This window comes from Struthio camelus, chromosome 14 (genome assembly GCF_040807025.1).
Source record: "Struthio camelus isolate bStrCam1 chromosome 14, bStrCam1.hap1, whole genome shotgun sequence".
NCBI lineage: Eukaryota > Metazoa > Chordata > Aves > Struthioniformes > Struthionidae > Struthio > Struthio camelus.
In genome coordinates this window covers 10,762,260-10,780,799 of record NC_090955.1, presented here as the reverse complement: position 1 = coordinate 10,780,799, position 18,540 = coordinate 10,762,260, and the positions used below count along the sequence as shown (strand labels likewise).

At 44.3% G+C, this 18,540-nt stretch overlaps 1 protein-coding gene across 1 annotated transcript in view; it reads right to left on the bottom strand.

Annotated features, from left to right (window-relative positions):
• LOC104144696 (uncharacterized) overlaps nt 1-18,540 on the bottom strand; it is a 136,503-nt gene that overhangs the window by 16,228 nt on the left and 101,735 nt on the right. The window contains exons 2-8 of the mRNA XM_068906904.1: nt 16,193-16,293; nt 14,011-14,168; nt 5,487-5,583; nt 5,211-5,336; nt 4,614-4,695; nt 2,214-2,400; nt 1,900-2,109 (exon numbers count right to left, since the gene is read on the bottom strand). The gene's annotated coding sequence lies outside the window, so the exon portion shown is untranslated. The remainder of the gene's footprint in view (nt 1-1,899; nt 2,110-2,213; nt 2,401-4,613; nt 4,696-5,210; nt 5,337-5,486; nt 5,584-14,010; nt 14,169-16,192; nt 16,294-18,540) is intronic.

Here is an 18,540-nt window from a genome sequence, read left to right as displayed (position 1 = left end):
TTCCTCTTCAAAACACTTCTGGTGTGTAATTGAGTTTTAAAAGTAAGAAAGTAAGTTTTTTAAAATAGCCAGATCACCTACAAAGTAGCCAAAGCATCCTTTTGGTTGATTCAGAAATGATTCAAAAATTGTAGCCAGGGGACCCTCTCTGAAAAATGAGGACTACTGAGGAGAGACAGGATGCGCCTGATGGAGCGGGGCAAGAATAGGCCAGCAGTCCCCTGAGGTTCACTGGGGAATGGAGACCAACACCCACGGATAAATGGGAGAAGTGGCAGAAGGAACATGCACAGGGCTAAAGGGGAGGTTCTGAGGAGGAACTGAGGCCACCTGAGCTTCTAAGTTATATTAAAAATCAATTAAAACCACATGCAACATTTTGCTGCATTGCTTTCCTGGGCAATAAACATTGGCAGCTGCCACGCGGAAGGCAGATGACTGTGACTGAAGGGGACGCAGGCAGCGACGCAACGTAAAGAGACTTGCAGTAGCAAAAAAGGTCTCGAGCTAACAGTCAGACTCTCACCAAAAACCCTGGAAAATTCCTCTTTGCTCTGTGAGGTTTCCTGTGAGATCATGAACCACTGCTAATCCCATAAAACATGGCACTTCCTCACTTGCAAAGCTGAGAAGAAACAGCTGAGGCTGCAAGGTGCCCAGATACCAGAAGGACGTGGAAGATGCACGAGCCCTGGCACGGTCAGGGGAGTTTTCCCCCGAGACATTTCCCAGCAGAGAGGACACGACCTGGATCCAAATGGGGCAACCTGTTCACTTCAGTGTGCGAAGTCTTCCCCGTGCCTGAACAACATTCCTGCTTGTGTAAGGTTTTTCTTCTTATATGCTTTTAATTTTTTGCTTAGAGCTTTAGTATTGCTGTATCATATATAACTGTACTTTCGTGCTTGGGCAGCAGCAGTAATAGATCAGCAAGATTTCTAGCATCTCCATCTCAGGAGGAAAAGTTTTATTAAATCATTAAATAAAATCATCGTCTAGTCTGCCTTAAAAAAAAATCTTTTTAAAAAGGTCAGTTTTAGAACTGAAACACAAGTGGGAAAGTAGATGTTGTGGCCGGTACACCAAAGTGTTTGGACCAGAGGCTGTGTTTCAAGGAGGAAATAGAGTGTATTTAAGAAAAAAAGGGAGAAACAAAAGGGAAAAAAAGAAAAAGAGATCCTTTTGAATTAAGCCTTTTCTCACTTCTTATAAGGCTCTGGAAACAGCACTAATCAATCCAAATGACACTTTAGTGTGGAAATCTATTATATTCCTCAATGATCATATGGCTTTATATGTTATAATTTGGTTCTGAATTATGGCCTACATCAATTATAATTGAACACTGCTTCCCATTGTACAATCGGACTGTGATGAGAATAGAAGGGCAGTGGACATTAGAGGATTACTATCAAAATCACCTAATTTAATTAAGGAGGAGATTTATTAAAATGGTAACATTAACAGGTGTTTTATGAGACTAATAATTAATAAGGTTTCTGTAGAACATTTGTAAGAGAAGTAGACAATATGCAGTGCCAGCAGAACCTTCCTGTAATGGGATAACAATAAAGCATTAAGAACTGTAGATCAGCTATTATGATAATAATCAGATTCTGTAAATCATGGTTTGAAGAGGATTAAATACCATTACTCCATATTAGTATTTGTTTAAGCTCCAGCAGGTCCTTGCGCACCGTCTGGAGGAAGGGTGGGCAAGAAATAGATTCTCCAGAGCAGACACTTGCTGTGATCCTTCATCCTGAATCTTGCAATGATGAGTCAAAACCTTTTTATTTGGCAGTGAAGTACTAACCCTGAAAGCATTCATCTAGGAAACTGTAAGGGGACTACATGGAAGCACAAGTCCAAAAACTCAGTTTTGACAATTAAAGTTACCTTCTAGCGGCTGAAAGCAGGCAGCCCCAGGCTCTCTGTCAGCGAAGCCTCGACCGTTCATACGGCAACGCAGGAGCAGCTGCGTGCACAGGCTGAGGACCAACGGTGGCCTCCTGGATGACGGCTGTGCACGGCACGCTGGATAGCAGAAGCAGAGAAAGGTGGGGGCGAAATCAGCTCTCGCTGCTCTCCTCCTTACGTCTGCAAATCCTGCAGAAGGGGTGCAAAGTGAACTCAGGACCCTGAGGAGAGGAAGGAGAAGAGGGGTGCGAGAAAGCGAGGGGAGATGCGCGCTTTCAAGGCAGGGGGAATACCTGAACTCGCTAAAGGAAGGAGGCCGCTCCACAGATAGAGAAAACAGCCTCAGGGCTTTTTTCTGGAAATGAGGGTGCAGAGGAACTTTGCCAGAGTTACTTAGCAATTTGCAGCTCCTGTTACCACCTGGTGTTTTCTCAGCTCTAGGCTTAAAAAGTTTTGTTCCAGCCCTGGCTGCAGCAGCCCCTGCAAGTAAAAGGAGAGAGGGAGCTACAGGAGCTCTGCAAATGTGCGGCTCTTTCTCCAAACCAACTCCAAACCTTGACATAGTGATGGAAGAGGATATTAGCAAAGGGAATTTTTTTCAAGGCCAGTACTTTAATGAGCTCCTAAATAATGACTTTATCTTAGAGGCACACTCAATATTCATTCAGTAGCACACCCGAGCAATACTACTGCCCGACTTCAGTCAACAGCAAACAAGCTCAGAGTTACAGCTAGGAAAATGGTCCCCGGCGCACAAAGGGACACATGGGCTGCAGCGTTCATTCCTCCCAGGGCCCGCGATGCATCACAGGTGTCATGACGCTGTTTGCCCCTCTGTCCTCAACAGCCGAGACCCAAGTTGCCTTTTTGCACTCTTAATCAGTGTCTGCTATTGCCAAGAATGGCGTTTGCAGAGCAAATAAAACAGCCCCCTTAGTGTCAGTCACAGAGATGCCATTTTTTGGCCAGGACTGAATTTCTTGTTTGTTTTGGGGGGGTTGCTTTGCTTTGGAACCAGGCTGAGCCAAGGGGTGAGGCCCTTCACCTTGCTCCCAGCGCCCAGCCACTAAGGAGGCTCAGCCGCGTTCCTCATCCAGAAATTACCACTGAACAGTTTTGGGTTACTTTGGACTTGTACGTTAATCAAAGTTTACCTTTTGTGAACGGTTCTGGTTCAGCGCGTTGCAATCGGGACCATTTTGAGCAAGTGTTTCTGGCTCTTGTTTCTAAGCTTTGGACCACAAATGGAGATTTATATCTACCCCAATCGGAAATACTGTCTCTGCCAGACTTAGGGGAACTCCTGGAGGAGACCATTTCCATTAACATTTCCCCGCTCCAGAAGCTGGCCCCAGGCCACGGCTTTTGAATGGCTCTGGGGTGCTCATTAGGGCAGATAACCTGCCTTGACAGAGAAACCAGTAACCCCACCCAGCAGCCTCTGGAGCTTCCCCCATGCATTCAGTTTCCCCCCTCCCTTTTTTTAAATTTTGTCTTCTCTTTCATTTGCATGTGCTCATCAGGAATGGAAACGCATACCAGAACGCTGTGAATACCCTGCCTGCACAACCAAAAGCCTTGTGAGCAGCAGAGACAGAAATGCCTCTTGTCAGCGCAGTGCTGCAGGCTTACGGTGTGCAACCAAGTCTGCAGCGCGTTTTCCGCAGGCAGGCCAGGCTTTCCAAGCACATCGAGGGGCTTCTGCGTCCAGCTTGTACAATCCTCTTAAGGTCCCTTGAAATTCCCACCTGCAAGTGGCGTACATTTTGTGACTGTTAATTAGCCAAATTCTTTCCATTGCACAGAAACATTCATTTGTTTTGGATTGCGTATCACAGGAAGAGTAGTCTGGGGATTGCATTGGAAGAAATGCCTTTGCCTACACAACTAACTAGTTCCAACGTACAAACCAAATACGCATATTTACTTTTGAAAGGCTGCAGGCTGTGCCCAGCAGTGTCAACAGCAGGAATCCTGTTGACTTCACAGGGCTGAAAGAAATACAAATGATACATTTCAAAGGGAAAAAGATGTACAGTATATTCCCTCCCTACCAGGGAGATCCTCTGGGCCAGTTGGAGCAAAATTGTTGCAAAAGCCAAGCCTCTTTTCTTCCCTGGTACTGCTATTTAAATCACTTCTGTGGGATGCCGCTGTCAGTCACTGAGTTTTAATATTACCACAGCAGCATTACAGGAGAATGAGTGCTGAATCAATAAAAAAATTAAGGAAATATGGTTTTATTACACAGTGATATTTGGAATTGATCCCTTAGGCTTTCCAGTCGCCTCAGTTTTGTTTTATACATCAGTGGATGGAGCGTCATGTGAAATAGTTAGAATGCAGGAACCAATCAGTCGTAATCTAATTTTAAATGGACCACAAGCAAACTGTGAGAAAATAAAGACAGGCAGAGCATCGTGTTGACAGATGTGCCTATAGTATATTGTATCTCTGCTCTGCCTAACTAGGAAAAATACTCTCTTGAATTGTTTTATCTGTGTATAATGCCAATAACAAGAACAATAGGGGGGAAACTTGGTTCTTGCAGGCACATGAAGAATAAATTTATAGAAAAAAAATGTGAAAAAGGAAAATAATATTATCATCTGTTCTCAGCCTCACTTGTAAAATGCTAAACCAACAGCCAACAAGCATACAAAAAGCATAGAAAACGAGCATAGGTGTCTTACTTGTTCCAGTCAATAGGATTTCTCTTTGAGGCCAAAACGCAATTGCTCCTCCGACCCCTTGGGGGAAGGGGCTAGGATTTGCCTGGAGGAATTCAGATGAACAAAGAGGTTGTGATAGTCATCAGATAGTTGCATACAGCATGATGAGTAGCTTTCCACAACTTCACATGATGCTGCAGCCCTAATTAACTTCAATTCCTTTCACCTGTTATTTGCAATCATTACTTTGCCTCTCATTCCCCCCACCATGAGCTCTTACGGGCGACCAGCCCCTACGGTTAACCCAGTTTGCGTTGCTCCACAGAGCAGGTTCTTAAATCACCACCTCTGTGTTGCTACCAACACTGCGAGAAAGCAGCGGTGAACTGTTAGCAGCGCTCTGCACTGCTTGAGGACAGAGTCTGACTCCCCCAAGAAGCATTATCTTTAATCTCAGCTTAATACGTTCAGTCCCTTGAAGCTTCAGCCTGTCCCCGTTTCTCCAGGAGGGCAGACAGTCTATTTATGAGCGGGTCCATCTTTCTGCCTGCCAACACCCCGCAGTTCATTCACACCCACACCATAAAGTAGCTGAAGTGTCTTCGTGTGCCTTCAGACCTGATTCCTTCCTTGGTAAGCTGCTTGCTTTGATCCTTTACTGAATTTCTGCCTTTTACTTTCTTATCAAGACATCCCTGGCTGTAATTCCTACTTGGAACCGCTCTGCCTTGCCGTGTTCACCTCCTAAACACAGAGACAACAGAATTACAGACTCGTCTATAAACTCAAGACCCAGTTAGCACAGGATCTTACTCCAGTGCATTACGAGGCATCACTCCGAGACCCCTCCAGATCTCCTGAAATACACGATACATAGAAGAAAAGTGACGTTACCACGGGAGTTCCAGCTTTGGCGAACCACTTTACAAACTGGCTTTTCTAATACAAGAAATATGGCAGCTATGCTGAGGTGATTCAACAGTCAGTCTCTCTGGATAAAAAGACAAAAAGAGTGAATTACCAGCCTAAATATTCATCATGGCTTCGCTACCAGCAGTCATGACCACACTTCATTCTTTCTGTACAAATATAAGCTTGACCATTAATACTGATTGCTGGTACTCTGAAAAACAGACATTTCAAAACAGGAACTGAAAATGATGTTGAACAAAATAAAGTGGGAGTGAATGACATCTAGGAAGAAAACCCCCTACAACCACAAAAGGAGATTTCTTTAGTTAAAAGGGAAAAAAGTTTAGTTAAAATGAGAGCTGTAAAAATCATTTAAAAATTCAATCATAAACAGAAGAACGAAGGCTCTGATCTCAAGAGGCATAAATTGGCAACAAAGAAGAGCAGACAATTTGAAAAAGGAACCTAAAGGTATCGATGGAAATTCTAGGACTTGAATAATAACAAAAAGATGGAAATTTAATGTAATAGCATGACATTAAATCCTAGCAAGGTTGCAGATTTCATAATAGATAAGGATGGAGAAATTGTCAAACATCCTGCAGAAAAATGCAGAAATAAACAGCAAACGTTTCTATTCTCTATTTTAAAAAAGAATTGTTTACCTTTCACTGTGATATGGCAATACTTTTTATTGCAACAGTAACAGAAGATTCTAAACACCAACCAACAATGTAAATATTTAACTGTAGGATTGAATGATTTGCTCTCAAGACTATTAAAACAATTGACAAAGAACTCTCTGAAGCAGTCTTGATCCTTTTGAACCATCTGTATTCAATGAGGAAGCCTCAAAGGACCTCAAGAAATTTAGGATCGTGCCATTATTGAAAAGGTTTAACTGAACAGCCCAGGCCTGTTTTTGTTCAATGCTGATTCTGGGTAAAATCATGGAAAAGATGATGTGGGACCACTCCTGCCCTGAGGGACCTGGAGAGCGGTACAAATGCTGCCCAGCAGCCTGCCCAGGTAGGCGGTGGGTCCCCACGGGCTCCAGGCTTCAGGCAAGAGCAGATAACCCGTTGGCAGCAGAGCAACGTGGCATTTACTGCCTCCCCCGTACCCTGGCCCCCAAGCCCTGTTCCCACACCCCAGCCCCTCACCAGATCAACAGGAAAAAGTATTGCTACATTATTTCTTGGGTTTGAAAACTACTTGCTGTCTATTCATCTGATTTCCCTGTTCTCCAGCCCACTCTGGAGGATGCTATTTGTTAAACAGAACCTACTGATAGTTTGTGAATACATTTTGACTGGATTTAATTATCACGTACAAAACGCAGAGTGCTTAGGTTGGCCAGGAATGTAAGTACAATTATTAGTAGTAACAACTGTTAAGCAAAGCTGCACCAACTCATTGCAAAACGCACTTCAAGCTCCAGCCAAACAACCACTTTTGCTTTGCTTTCCTGCCTGGTGTTTGTGCAGAGGATGCTCTTTGGCACAAAAGCAGCACCACCTTCCCCTGGAGTCCAAGTTTGACTTTTCTATGCATTTGCCCTCTTGCTTAAGTTATGCCTGCCCATTTGCAGGCATACCTAATCCTCTTGTTAGCTAGCAACTGGTAGCTCAGCTCTGCTCCACTGTGCTTAGCATTACACAGATCAGCCAAGTATTGATGCAGCATCACCAAGGAGAATCTAGATTGTTTTTTTTCCCATGCTTCCTTCTTCTGAAACTTAAGATACATGCTGGAAATAATTTCAAGGGCTGCTGAGCATTGCCACTGGGGGAATGCAAGGGGCTTTCAACATTAAGACTGAAAGACAGTTGGAAATTTGCAAGTGGTTGCCTTTGAAATTAGATTTCGAAGCTAAATTCAAAAGAAGTCCCACTAGCTTGTCCCTCTCCCTGCAAATATAGGTAGCAATTCTGGCAGAGGCTAACAAAGCTTTTCTCCTCCTGGGTCTAGTCCCCAGCTCTCATCCCATAATCCTGGCCTAGCCCAAGGCACCTCTCCAAGGGCAGTGGCTGCAGCACAGGTGGGGTTTACAGCAGCACCCGACCCAAAGCAGCAGCAGCCGGAGAACTATAGCCCAGCACTGCAGAGCCCCAGAAGCACTTGGCAAAGATGCTCCAAAGCCCAGGTTTCTCCACTGCGCTGAGAGCCCCCTTCCCTCCACGATCGTTTTGTGCCCTGGGCTTGAGGGCACAACGCACGGTAGATGAGAGCGTGTTCTCCAAGGAGGGCCGTGCCTCCCACTTCATGTCTGTGTACTGTTCTGCCAACGCTTCAGAGCCATCCACCCATCTTATCCATGGTGGAAAGAGCTGGGCTACAGCGTATCTCTTCTACCAAGTTCTGGAGACAACTATGAGTGACCAGCAGCTGGTGCACACTTTATGCTATTATTTACTATCTGTGTCTCAGTAGCACACAGGAGTCTCAAACAGGGGGCAGGCCCAGCTCTGTTATGCACTTTTCATGACAAATCCTTCCCCAAAGCATTGACACTCCAGCTGAGCAAAGCAGACCAGAAGTATTACAAAGCCCATGTTGCAGCAGGAGAAAAAGATTAGTAACTTCCTAAAGGGCACAGAAGTCATCTGTGGCAGAAACAGAAACTGAAGGCAGGTATCCACAGTCCCAGCTCTGCTTCGAGCGCAAGCACTCCTCATAAAAGATTTATCGGATCTTACCCCAGCTCCTCAGCTCTCTGAGGCACGACAGTATCACATCTTGAAAAATAAAGGGATGTGGCATTGTTTCAGAAGAGGATCTGGTAAGAACAGTCTTTGTAAGGCATGCTGTACTTCATTCTTGGTACCAGTTTACATTCATTCAATATATTTTTAAAACACATACATTCCCATATTTTGTGTTCCTGTAACCTAAAAGCAGCTTAGCGACATCTGCTTCCATGACATCTCTGCTTTCTCACAAGTGAAGGAGACGTGCCAAGTCATCCTCATAGAGAGGTCACTTAATTTTGGTTTGTAAAGCCAAATCTCCTGTGCTCTCCATAATTACCAATCAATTTTACATAAATAGCAAAATTAAGCCCCATTATTCTCATTTACCACAAAATTAAAGGAATTAATTAAACATGGGAAAAGTGCTGATGTCTGCCAAATTGTTACTTCCAACAGATAAAAACAAATTCAGGAATTATATGCAGGCAGGGGAAGAAAATCAGCTTTCCATCCAGCAACTTGGCGAACTATTGCAAAGGGGAAGACTAACAAGCTCTGCACCAGGCTTCTCTATCTGAACACTGGGACAAGAAACAGACATCCTTTGTTATGGAGGAAAAAACAACTCTGAAACAATCCCCTTATTTTTGTTTTTGTAAAACAGAAAAAGCCCTGGGGACTGCTAACAACAGGCTTTAACAAGAATGGTTCTTTCAGACTTTGATTCCTCAAAGGGCTGCTGCTCTGTAATTATCATGAATGGTTTCAGCTAAACGTCTCAAAGGAACAAAAGAGGGTGCAAACATTTGGAGACAAACTGTGACCTCAGGAAATCTTTGCAGGTGTCTGAATAATGGTGGCAAGAGAGAATTTCCAAAATGTAGAAGCAGGGGCTGGAAAAATAGGGAAAACTGCACTGTTGAAGAGCTCTGAAACTCCAGCATCCTCTCCTGTTCTAATGAAGATGCATCAACAGGCTGGTTCTGAAGTTACAGTCATAAGACAAATGCATTACTGCAAGCAATGTTTGAAAGACACTTGCAATTACAGCTGCTCTGGAACAATGAAATATATACTGTTCCTTAAATAAACTGAAAAAATGATAACCTCTTTTAACTGTCGTGGTGTAGTAGAGAGATCTTCATATCTTCCTTAATGAGATTTTTATTGCCAGTGTAAATTTGTCTTGAACTGAATTTTTGTCTTGGGAACTCTGAATTATGTTATACCGAGTTGTTCCTGGTAAGCATACAGGCTTGCACACATTTTTTTGCTGTGAAAATGGCTCCTTCTGGCAAACTGAAAGCAATTGAAGCTCTATTTAATTAGCTGCCTTCTGTAAATATGCCATTATTCTTCTAGCTCAGTGCTGGAGTTATATTTACAAAGGGAACAGATAGCAATAATTATTTTGGGCTGTAGTTAGTCAGTATTAGTTAATGCCTGAGTGTAATTGAGAGGAAATTAAGACAAGTGTAGTCTTTGGTGGGAAAAGAAAGAATATGTGTCTATACCACTGTAGACAGTGCACCTGAATATTCTTTCCCAGGTAGCAAGTTTTAGCCCAAAAAAGCAACTATCTACCCAGTGCTCTCTGACTGCTCTGGAGCTAGACAGGATTAAGGACTATCACCTTACATTTTTGCACATTAAATTATTGCTGGATTTTTGAATAGCTCTTGCAAACCATCTTTTCTGTGTTTCTAGCTGCTTTTCAAGTTAGACTCATGAACCAGCAGACACTGCTGTATTACCCCAGCCAAGAACAGGACCATTGAGCCGAACGGCTCAGAAAGCTGCGTCGGTGGATCCAGAGCTGGAGGACTCCAAGTCTCTTGGGCTGGTTTCACAGACGTAGTGTCCGAGAGCCCCCATGCATGGCTCAGGATGGGGGGAACCACCACAAATGACCCTTCGGTGGATCTCTGAAATGAGAGGACGCTTTCCAGTATACATCTTTTTAAAAAAAAAAAAAAAAAAAAAAAATCAATTCTTCAAATGGAGGCACTGCCCATCTCCCTTTTCATGGTTTTGGATACATGGAGATTTTTTGCAAACTAACTCTCAAAATAGATTAGTTAAATTGCATCCCTTTGTAGATGCTTCTATTTTAGAATTTAAAAGGTCTTAATTCAATTTACCTTAATCCACTTTCAAAGCAAATTATAGCAAATGAAGACTTCTCTAATTCTGAATCATTGTTCACTCTTAGGTTAAATGCAGTTTAACTAATTGTCTTTAAATTTATAACTCTAATTTTCTTTACTTTCCCTCTGTGTCACCACAATTCAAGCTCCCCCTTCTTTGGGCTTGCAAGTGTCAAACCCTAACTGAAATACTAAAAACTAATAAGTCAGATGCTGCATTCCTTTATGTAGCAAGAAATCTTGAATACATTTACGGGAACATTTTTTGGAAACGGGTTGGCAAATTGGGCCCATTCTTTACACGCTAAAGTAGCTGTCGACACATATAACAAGGCGGCCGCTGCTTTGGGGGCTTGTACCAAGCAATAGACGACAGGGTTCTGAAATTCACGTTTTCAACAGCTCTCTTTGACATATTGGGCAAGCGTGGAAGGTGCGTGATAGCTGAGAACTGTGCTTGCGCATCAGCCTCGCTGGGATCTCAGCGCAGATAGCTGCGGTACTAAATGTCTTCTGGCTCCAGGACACTCTCCCTGTGTTGTGCTGCCTTGCGTGGTGGAGAAACGCCCTTCAGTTCCCTCATCCTCAGCATCCCTTTCATAAGACGCGGTCAGTAACTACTTACTTATTCCTGCTCACTGCCCGCCCAAGTCTTTGGCTTAGGATCTTCTAATATGGTCATGTACAATATATAGAACAGTGGGGATCTGGTTGTCTCACACACAGTGACTTCCTGCACAGATACACTTTTGGAGACTTCAGTATTTGCACAGATAAATCATTCCAGGTGTCCTCCTCTCCTGCTGGTCCCTCCGGACAAAGGCAGCATGCACTAGGGCTCTCAGCACCATCCTCCCAAGCACATTTTTGTCCACGGCCTTCCTTTAAAGTTGCCTTGCAGTCATGGGTTTCACTGTGCTTAATGGCTGGCTAATCAGCATCGCTATAAACAAATATATGAGGCTACCTAATCTGCAGGTGGCAAGTTAACGGTGTTTGAGCAGGAAGACAGACAAGCCAGGAAGCACCTCAGCAACACTGGTGCTAGTAACTCATGTGCTATTTCCATGCTGTACAGAGCTCTACAGCAAATCAAAGAACCCCCAGGGTACCTATTCAACAAGGAATAAATTCTCATTTCAGCCATTATGTAAATGAGATGCTAAAAATGTTCTTTTGTCCCTCTGAGGTATTGGTAATACCAATGTGAAGTGCACAAACTTCAGAATCAAGTAAAATATTATCTTATGATACTTGCAAAGTGCCAGAAGTTTATGGCCTGCATCTCTGGGAGACACACAGTGCTCGGAGTTTTACATGACCTTTTGCTGAAAGTTCAGACAAGAAGTGTTTCCGTAATGCAGAATTCTGTTGTAAGCTGGGGTGGGAAATGGCATGCATCTGGCATGTAGCTGCTTAGAAGTGGAGAGTTAGTACAATAACAATAAAAAAAGATCTAGTGTATCTGAGCACACATGGCTCCTCCTTTATGTAACTTATGATTTCAGAGAGCCCTGCCAGAGCTGAGCTGAACTATGAATATCAACTGTTTTAGTCTTCAAGAGTTATAGTGCAGGAAATCCACATCTCTGTTCTTTCCCATAGCTGTCACTCAGGCTGTTCCTCATGAAAGACCTGAATCCAAAAGCTAGCTTTGGATATCAATTTGATGGCAGATGGATCAGATAGATTAGACCCCCTTCTAGCAGCACAAAGCTAGAATATATGGTCAGAGTGCATACCGAATTTCTTTAGCCTCCTCCTCCCCTGGCTAATGGCACCACTCCTACATGACTTGGTGAAGGTCTGTCCCAGAGTCCTAAAGACCCACGGGTTGCGCAGAGCTACAGGCTGTCACAGACGCATTCATCCTGAGGATGCCTGAGAGCCGCACTGCACTATGTGCCATGAGCAACACAAGAGCGGTGGGGAATCTGTTAAGAGGTGCTACTTCCATCTAAGCGCCAGACTCTGACCCAATGGCAGACTGCAGAGAACTGCCTCTGAATAAAGTTCCATCTGTCCTGGAGGCTTCCACTAGTTAACAAAAGTTGATAACATATCCAAGACAGAGCCTTGTAGAAACAGCTGATATTAGAATTGGATCATCTCTCTCAGAAAAGGCATCCATCACACTCAGCATTGAACTAATTAAAGCTTCCTCCCTGCCTCCAACTTTAGCCAGAGCCTTTAGTGATAAATATTGAGTGCCAGAATTGTACACAGCAGAACAGAGAACCAGTCCTAAGCAAGCTGCACCTATACTGACCCAAATGTCCACCTTCAAAACATTATAATCCACCAGCCACATTCAGGAACTTAGCTCTAGCCTCCATTACGTCCACAAAATCCTACTGAGAGCAGGCATAAGAGATGTTCTGGCATAAAGAAAGGAGTTTTAGAGGTTGGGCAGAAACAACAAGGGGGCACAGCAAGAGGAGGGCAGTCCTATTCACTCCAGATGCGCAGTGTGCACTGTGACTCAGGTGAGACTCTGTGGGAGGAGCAGACAGCAAAGAATGGAGCAACGGGTCCAAATGAGATATCTGAAGAAGAATAAAGATCATTGGTCCTTAGAAAGACAAAGGTTGGCTGGAAGTGTGGATAAAGCTAAGGGACTGGAGAAGGGTGAAGGAGGTGGGAGTTAGCCTTCCAGAGAAGGAGGCAAGGACAGAGTAGAGAATAGTTTTCAGAGCCAGGACACAGACCTAACAAAAAGATGAGGAAGGGTTCAAAGCAGTCAGTGGGCTGAACTGGAAGTAACAGAGATAAGAGCTCATTCTAGCTCCAGAGAACTAGAAAAAAGGCAGAGTCAGGCAGAGAGCCTGGGCGATGCTGGTTACTTCTCCCAGCTGAGCAGTAGCTCTTACTGAGCAATGAAACCACAAGAAATGCTTCTTTCCACACCTCAGAGTTATTGCTGCTAGAGCCTTAAATGGTCTGAACATAGGAATAAGCAACATTGCACTGAACTGGACTCCCTGCAGGACTCAACCCCATGATCCTTTTCCTGCCCTGAGGATGCTCCATTGCACACCAGCTTTGTTGTTTTGTCTGACTGCTCCTACTGAGCTGCAGTCCCAGAACTTCCCTGATTAGACATTAACACGCTTCCAGCATCCTAATTTAACTCACGACAAATCTATTCCCCTTTGTTGTTTTGCTAAAGCTATCCTCAACTGAAACAGCTCTCCCTCACTTCCTGTGCTTTTCCCCCTCGATATACTCACAGGAAGCAATCTAATCCTTTCTCAGCTTTTATTTTGGTTGGCTAAAGAGGTCAAGCTGAAGTTTAAATCTGTTTGTTAGCTAAGGCTTTGTAGCCATTCTGATCAGCTTTTAAATAGGGCTAAAATGACGTGATCGAGGCCAGCATTTGCTTCTGCTGCAGGCACAATGCTAGAAATACAGACACCTGGTGAACAGACAGCAAGGGGGGAAACCAGACACACAGAAATACACACAGGATTGTTAATTCAGAAACCCCAAGCTTGCTTCTACTGCTTACCTTGTGTAACTAGGTAGGATGGTTGAACAGAAGCCAAATTTAGTCCTTTTGAAATAGAGGGAAGCCTGCCAAAGAGGCATGCCTCGCTGTAACATAAGATACCTGTATTCAGAGGAAGCTATTTACATTCCTGTTTAGTCTGCTTTGCAATTAAATACCTTTAACGCATTCAAAATGCAGTGTTATCTCTGAACACGGAGTGCGTCGTGGACACCTGGAGACAGACTAATGGGTAGCAGGATGCCATACAGGGAGGTTGCAGCAGGGTAGCCTCAAAGGGTAAAATTAGAAGATGTCCAAAGAACATGTATATGCCCTGGAGCAAAGAAATTTGGAAATTATGTGATGGACTCCAAGGAGAGATAGACAAATACCAGCAAAGCACAACGTCCACTAACAGCTGGAAGATGAGACCATTGCTCCATCAATAAAGTCAAGAGAGAGACAAGAAAACCTGCAAAGAGCTAAATTCCCATTAGCTTACGGGGGCCAAATGCCGACCTCTTATTTCCGACTCACCCAGGTCTAACAGCTCTTCCAGATTACCCCTGGGTGGCCAAGGGCAGGCAGAGCCACAAGTAATAACTCGGACCAGGGCCGTGCCTTGCACAGCAGCAGAGCGGGCTCAGCTGCACCACTGTAACACAGAGGAAAATGTGCCATTACTGTGTTACACTGCTCAGCGCTGCCATATATATAAATGTTTTTCCAAGATACAATTCACTATAAAAAGAGTTGAGTACATTTCTCTGTCACAGCAAGGAAAAAAAAAATATATATATATATATATGGGTAGTTAGGTTTAAAGGAGAAGAAAGCATGTGCCCTGCTTTCTGACCCTGGTTTTTGTTTATTGTTTGGATCCTACACCATATTTTTCTTGTTTTCTCCTTCAATTATTTATTAAGAAAAAAAGAGATGGAGAAGGGTTCTCTGTTCTTGTTTGTGCCACTGCTCATGGCTGCTGCTGTGGGAATACTGCTAACAGCAGCTACTACTGTTTTATTAAAAATAATAAAGTATATCTTTATCATAAAACAGCAATGTGATCAAAAGGATTAGTCTCTTATGCCCTCGTCTGAGTTTTAGCTGTAAATTAGAGCTCAGATAAAAAACAATCTACTGTACAGCATATAAAGTTTGGAAAAGCTGATCTATTTCTATATAAACTGTTCAGTTAATCTTATATATATACTACAGAATCTCCCCCAACAGAAGCTGGCAATCTCACATATATTTTTTATACTGAACCTTTTATTCTGTACTTTATAGATGCACAGGGGGCCGATCGGCTTAACTCTATTGACTTTCATAGTGCTGCTCTGGATCCGGCCCCGCTCCCAGCGCAATGAAACCCCCCCGCCTCGACAGCAGCCCTCGCGAGCAGGAGCGCTGCTCCATCTGCTGGGCTGCCGCGCCACCGGCGAGCGAAGGGCGAGGGCTACGGGAACACTCCTCGCCAGCGATAAATCCAAGGCATCCTGATACCCGGGCATTACGGCATTAAATCTGTCAAGGCAGCCAAAGTCGAACGCGCACCGTGCGTGGTACGTGTTCTCCTAACGCACGTGCCGGCCTTCCGGCAAGCACCAGGGTGCAAACCGGAGCTTCAAAAAAGTAAGTGATAGCGTGCATAAACCTCCATAACGCACATCGCCATTCACACTACTCCTGTGCGTTTGCACGGAGCATCAAGCACCTATCCGGATGCTCCCAACATATGATAACACATTATGGGTCCCCTCACTTGCTCAAAATCACAGTCCCTCTGAAATAACTCATTTTCCAACTGTCCCCTTTGGTTAAAGCATTGTTGCTTGTTTGCAGATAAATCTTTTTCTTATGTTCAGCTCACAGCACTGAACACGTTTTCAGCTATTACTAATTATTCTCTTCCATTGCCTGCTTTCTTTTCCAGTCTGTCATATATGTACAGTGGATTACATTGTCAAAACGGACCTGAGGCATAGCCAAACAGGTACAGCTCTTCCAGTTCCTGAGCTTTCCAAAGCAGGCCAGTATTTTCTCTCCCTTTCCCCCCACCCCAGCCTTTAAAAGCAAGTGCAAGTTAGATGATTAACATGGTCTCCATCTCTAGCAACCTAACGTGGTTTTGCATTGAAACAATATGTTTAAAATCACTTAGTTCAAAAAGTCCTTGGCTAGATTACTATTCACAGCATATTTAACGATTCAAGTAAAAAAAAAAAATTCAAACTTCGTATTTAACTCTTTTTTTAAATATGCTTTGTTCTCGTTCTGTATTTCTAAAGGCTCAGCTAGTGAAAAGTATAGGAACTGACTTCCTGACTTTGTTTTTATTTTTTAACATATCATCACCTTATAGTCAATTCAATTTCCTTTTTCATTAACACAAAGCAGTAACATCTGGATTGCAAATACTGCAGGGTCACGTTCATTGAAGTAAAAGACTGTTCCTGCTGAAAATAAAGAAACAAAAGAAATTCATTTATGAAAGTGTTTTTAGTAACTCAGGGTTTAGCAGAGCTTGAGAACAGTATCTAAACGGAGGGACAGCATGAGCTGGCGACCCACGTATAACGCTCAGAGATGTATTTTAAACCCAGAAGTTCAGAACATCAACGCTGCCAGACAAACTGTTCGGGAGAGCCTCTTAGCACAGGAATCATCTGCACTAGCCACTGCTGCTCACCTTCAGCCACCCAAGACTGCAGAACAGCAGCATAAAAACTGCCTGTTATATCACAGCAGAAACGGAAATTATCTGGGAACTCTATTCACAGGAGGAGAATAACAGGTGGCAAGTGAAGGGAGCTCAGAGATGATGAACTGAACTGTTTTTATGTATCCAGGATGCATAGTAAAGCAGCAATCTTAATACTTATCCCCTAGCATTAAGCATTACACTGATGGAGTGACTTTTTGGTCAGAAGCCATCTGCTGTTTCCATACGTAAGAGTCTAAAGGAATTTGCTAAGCTGGCGATCACGATGGGAAAAGTTGCATTTGGCAGTGGGTGTTTCAATGAGGCACCAGACCAGCGAGAACACTAAGATGCAAAATAAATCCATTCCTGAAACAAATCAGAGCACGAGACACCCTGCCGCTGAGGCCCAAGGGTGATGGGGAGTGAAATTTGCTCCCGTTACGTGCCCTTCAGGACACCAAAAGCAAAGGTCAAGTATTTTTGGGAGAGCTGGCATAACTCCCGGTGTTTCCAAGCACAGGGGAGGTGCCTGGAGGCAGCTCTGAGATGGGGAAGGAAGTTGGGCTTGCTGGGGTTATGCATTTCAGATCTGGCAAGGAGAGAGGGGAAAGGAGAGACAGTAAATCAAGGACAGCTTTGAGGGGAAGCTAAGACGAAAGGGGGCAGGAAAGACGGGTAGCAGGGATGGCAGGGGAACAGGGTTATGAGGGGCAGGAAGCAGGAGCAGCAAGCAGTGCAATCAAACAGTGGCCAAGATCCCACATTGACATCTGAGTGCCGCGGCGCTAGGGCATCCCCGAGGAGCGTTGCACGCAGCGCATGAACGGCTCGGCAGCATCCTGCAGCAGGGTGAAACTGGGAACGTGTCTGGTAGAGGACTGGCAGGATCTCACATATGGTCCTTGGGGCTGGACTGTGACAACAGAAGCTCCTGCCTTTTAACTTCAGGATACATCAGGGAGCCTACAGAAAGGGAACGACATGCTTTCTTCTAAGCAAGATTAAAATCAAAATACCTCACTACATCACTGGCTGTCTCCCTTTGCCCCAGTCTGCAGGTGTCCCAGTTTTGGAGCCACACGCACTGGTAGCCTGTGCTTTGTGCTCCTGAGCATGCCCTGGAGGCTGGGACACCGTGGGCATCCCTAGGCTGTAACAGAGCCTGTTTTAAATGCCGTTAAAAGCGCTCCACCATGGGACAACGCGCACAGGACCCGCTCCTGGGTGCAGAACGCATTCGCTCCTTCACTCGTTCACTACTGCCCGCACAGGCAGCTCCAAGCAGAACACACAGCAGCGTTTAAAGGTCTCAGAGTTTCACGGAGCTGCTGTTACCTGGAGCTGACAGCGTAAGGTAAGAGCCTGAGCCGAAGGCAGGAAGATGGGCAGCCTTTTAAATTTTCGAGAAGGTCAACACGGGCCAGAGAGAGGGTGAAAGGCAAGATGGCCTGGCACGAGCAGCAAGGACCGGTTCTCTGCTGTCAGTCCCATGGCACAAAGTAGCCAAACCCCTTCAGTTGTCAAATGTGCACTATGCTATTGTTAATGATGCTATTACTTACCATATGTTGAGCAGCATGGCTAGATTTATTCAGCTTATTCAAATGTGGGATTGAACATTTCTGTGTAGCACGTGGCCCTAAGCTCAGGGGGCTTTTGAACCGTGGGAGAAAGCAAAAGCTATTAGAGAGGAGGAAAAATGTTAGTTACCTAACAAGGTCAATAGCATGAATTCTTACTTTGTTTTCCTCAGAGTGCAGAAACCAGCATTTACACCCCGTTTCTGTTAATTACTTTCAGAGTAGGCTGCAAAAGCTTTTGCTCCTCTTCATAAAATTGTGCTTTATGCCGCTAAAAAGAACTTCCAGGCATTTCACCCAGAAACGTCCGCACTCTCTCGACAGATACACTCTTTCTTTCATAAAATCATAGATGGGGTCAAGCTTTAATATTCAGAGTCAGTGCTTGCAGGACCCGGATCATTGGTTCAGCCACTTGA